Source organism: Echinops telfairi, unplaced genomic scaffold, assembly GCF_000313985.2.
Source record: "Echinops telfairi isolate 266 unplaced genomic scaffold, ASM31398v2 ScPeMD7_2291;HRSCAF=2852, whole genome shotgun sequence".
Classification (NCBI taxonomy): Eukaryota; Metazoa; Chordata; class Mammalia; order Afrosoricida; family Tenrecidae; genus Echinops; species Echinops telfairi.
In genome coordinates, this window is record NW_022106189.1 from 19532129 (window position 1) to 19536882 (window position 4754).

A 4754-nucleotide genomic window follows, 5' to 3' on the forward strand; every position below is an offset into this window, starting at 1 on the left:
TGTGATCATGAGATGGTGATGGGATCAGGCATCAAAGACCAAAACCAAAAAATCATATCAAAGTGAATGAGGGGGAGGGTGGAGCGGAGACCCAAAGTCCATCTGTAGACAACTGGACATCCCCTTACAGTCGGGTCACAAGGAAGAGACGGGCCAGTCAGGGTGCAGTATGGCAACAACAAGACACACTACTTTCCTTTGTTCTTCCTTCCACCCACTGTCACGACCCCAATCCTACCTTACAGATCCAGCTAGATCAGAGCACGTACACGGGTACAGATAAGAGCTCACAACACAGGGAATCCAGGACAGAGAAACCCCTCAGGACCAATAATGAGAGTAGCAATACCAGGGGGGTAAGGGAAAGGTGGGAGGAGGAAGGGGGAACTGGTCACAATGATCTACATATAACCCCCTCCCTGGGGGGCAGACAGCAGAAAAGTGGGTGAAGGGAGACAGTAGTCAGTGTAAAACATGAAAAGAATAAAACAATCATTTACAAATTATCAAGGGATTATGAGGTGGGGAGGGAATGAGCGGATATCTAGGGCTCAAGTAGAAAGGAAATGTTTTGAAAAAGATGATGATGACATATGTACAAATGTGCTTGACCCTATGGATGGATGTCTGAATTGTGATAAGAGCTGTAAGAGCCCCAATCCTCATTATACCAGTCAACCACAACCTAGACCACACTAACAGGACAAAACCATGACCACGATCTGTAGGTCATCCCCACCCCCCAGCAGAACAGGATTTTAAAATATGAGACATCCTCTAATTTAACCACAACCTAACATACTTGAACAGAGGTGATGAAATCACTCTCACAGTCATGCATTCATTTCTCTATCCAAAACAACATTCTCACACATCTTGGAGAACAGAACAAAATATTTACCCTTAGTTGAACTTCTCAAAGAAGTTTTGTGACATTTTAAAAATAAGGTTATATTATGAAAAGTGTGTATCACTGAATTAGTAAAAAACAAAATCAGAAAGCTAATGACTACAGATATCGCATCACCTAATGTTAACCAGTTACTACTTGAATCTTATTAAAAGCACTAAACATCAGCATGGGTAAGAAGGAAAAGAAGTTTGAGAAAGTGCAGTGATACTGGAAAGGAAATGTCAACACTTTGGGGTTCTGGGTCAAAACAGGCACCAAGACACACTGCAGAAATCCCTCTACAACAAACAAGGAGATCAACACTAAAGAGAAGCCAGGTGCCTTGAGTTTTAGGAGACAAGATAAAGGCTAAGTGAACAGTCTTTCATCCCCCAGAGGCTGTGGGGGCCAAAGGCGGGGAGGGAGGGAAGACGGCCCGCTGTGCCGGGGAGGGCAGTGGAATGGGAGCCCAGCAGGCCGTTTCCCAGGGATCCAGACCACTGGAGAAGGCACACGCCCCGCACATTTGCAGGTGAACTGAGGCACAGGGTCAGTGTGAGGTGGTTTTCTTTTCTGTCTTTTTGTTGCTGTTGCAACTTGTATTCCTCATTGAACCACTAAGGCTCACTCCCCAGCCACGCTATTGCCTGAAGTTAACAAACAACAAAAGAAGGCTTTTTTTCCCTCCTCTATAAACCCTAGGAGCTACGGAAAGGGATGCCAGCTACAAACTCCTGGAAGTTCTCTCCACTGGCGCGGAGGACCTGCTCACATAACCCTGGAAAATTACTCCCACCACATAGTCATCCACTCTCCCATCCCCAAAACCACTGTTCTCTGGGGCTGAGAGAAGAGCCCGGTCAAACAATGCACTTTTTGCCCCCCTTTTCTTTCTGTGTGTGTGTGTATGTGTGTGTGTGTGTGTGTGTGTGTTTTATTAGTCCTTTCCTGAGAGAGTCAATGGTCCCCACAAGACCATGCCACTTTCCCAATTGAACTTCTGATTTCATGGAGACAGGAGCCAATCTTGGCCCACACCAAGAAGCAGGAAAGACTAGCACAAACAAATGACCAAACACAGACCCAAATTAGATTAAAACTAAGGTAACAGAAATAGACAACACTTTAAAAGAGCAAGAAAAAAAAAAATGACAGCAATGGGCAGCCAAATTAGCTTGAAGAAAAATCTGCCAATTCCAATTTCCGAGAAGAGCAATAAAACTGAGCAAGAAAATCTAAAGAAAGCCTAAGAGGGGCACTATCCCGAGGAACAACTTTAGTCTCCTGGGGATTCGAGGACAAAAAGGTGTGGGAAACTGAGAACCAGGAAGAGGGTGTAAGCAGACAAATCCTCTGCGCTCTGAATTAGAGTCTGTGAGGCAGACTCTGGTGGAGGGAGACCTTCACACCCCAGAGGCCATGCAGATGAATCCGTCACATTCTCCTAAATAAAACGTATTCCCCACAATGTCCTTCCACCCCCACCTCCACACACATCACCACCCATCCCCCGATAATGCCAATTTTAAAATGCTACTTACAAGCTCATGGTTGCTTGCTATATGCTTAAGGGCTATCTGCCTTCTTGAGCAATCAGGCCCTATTGTCCACCCCACCCTAAATACAGCCTACTTCCTTCTGATAAGAACCACAGGTTGTTCCCTGGAGAAGAGCCCAGGGATAGCTAAGATCAAGCCAGCTCAGGGATGACCAAAATTAAGCTGCCATATTAACTCTATGAACTGCCCATCCTGTGACGTAGGCACCTTCCTGCCATGTGTATGCCCCTAGTATCTCCCCTTCCTGTTAAGTATGTGGCTTGCATGCCCCGAGATTATATAAGCCTGCTGGAGAATATATTAACCCTCTCTCTCTGGTTCCAGACTCCATGAAAGAAGTAAGCCCTTGCTTGTCTGTTCTCTCTTTAATTGCTCCTTGCAATTACACAACCACTCCTTAGGACCCTAACCTGTTGTGGAGGGTGGTCACCCACAGAAACAAAAAATTCAAGGAAAATGGTACATAACCTCCTAGATGGAAATTTCCCAACATCATGATAGGTGAAAATAGCTATTCAAGAAGCTGGGAGATCCCCAACAGGATAGATCCCTAAAGAAAATCACTGTGACAAACTGTTGTCAGTTTTTCCAATATCAAGGACAAGGAGAGAACCCTGATAGAAGCTCAAAGGAAAAAAGAATAGTTACCTACAAAGGAAAACCAACTTTAAAAAGCCAGAATTTTCCAGCAGTAAGCATGCAGGCAAGAAGGCAATGGGATGGCACGTATAAAACTCTGGAATAATAATAATTTTTTTAAAAGCCAACCAGAAAACTTATACCAGCTAAGTTTGCCCTCAAAAACAGTGGAGAAATAAAGGCAAGTACACATTTTTTTAAAACGTGTAAAAACGAGACCAGCTTTACCAAATGTACTAAGAGGGGTCCTTAGGACAGAGAATCAACAATAACCGAAGACATAAGCCCAAGATCAACATACATCATCACCATGAAATCAACCTACAGTATTCAAAATAAAACATTTACAAGACTGAAAATAGAACACCAGAGATTTCAATCACTAAAGGAGAATACAAAGAAAATGGGGGGTGGGGAGGGTGATTAAAAAGAAACATTAAAAGGTAAAGGCACATCTAGTCAGTTGTTCATAAGAGAAAAGAGACTTAAAGATGGGAAGAAAATATTGAATAACAAGGTAACCTCAGGAAAATGGGAAAATCTCAACACAATAGTAAGAGAAAAATGCTACTAAAAAGTAAAATAACAGCAAAGGGGGAAACGGCGAAGAAAATAAGAAAACTCACAAACAAACAAAAAATCAGCACAGAAACCCATGAAGAAGAAACCAGTACCACCACACACCGAGAGAAAGCACAGCAACATGACAGCAACAAACCCACACATGTCAACGATGACACTGAAAGTAAATGTTTAATGCACCAGGCAGGAGACACAAAGTAGCAGACTGGATCAGAAAACAGCACCTATCAATATGCTGCTTACAAAACACAGATCTTGGACACAAAGACAGAAATAGACTTAAAATCGAAGGGTAAGAGAAAAATATCAAGCTAATAGTAATCAGAAAAAAACCAAGATGGGCACTATTAATCGCTGACAAAATGAACTTCAAAGTAAAATCCACCATGAGATACAAAAAAGGACATTAAAGAATGATTAAAGGGACAATAGAACAAAAAGACAATTATAATAAACACAGATGCACACGATGAAAGACTCAAAATACGTTAATTAAACATACAGTAGAAGATAGAAAATACAATAACAGTAGGAAATTTCAATACACCACTTGAGAGGAAGGAATGAACTTTGAGACACTCACTAAGGACACAAGAACTAAAAGACACCATTAATCACCTAGACCTAGCATACACAGAAGACTCCACCCAGCAACAGTGCAATAAACACTGTTTTCCAGTGCACATGGAACAGTTTCTAGAATAGACCACAAAGCTAGCCCTAATACATTTTAAAATATTGAGATATTATAAATCACTGTATCAGACTACAACATTATAAAATTATAAATCAATGACAGGAAAAGCAAGGGATAAAAATCAAATACATGGAAACTGAACTTTACCCCACTTAAACACTCCTGGGTCATGGAAGAAATAAGAAATAAAGAATTTTAATTCCATGAAGCAAATGAAAACAAAAATACAGATACCCAAAACCTTTTGAGACACAGCAAAAGTAGTACTCAGCAAAAGTAGTACTCAGAGGGTAACATATAGCAATAAGTACACACATCAAAAAAGGGAGACCCCAAATCAACACCTTAACACATTTTTAACAATTAAAATACAGTGAACCCTCGT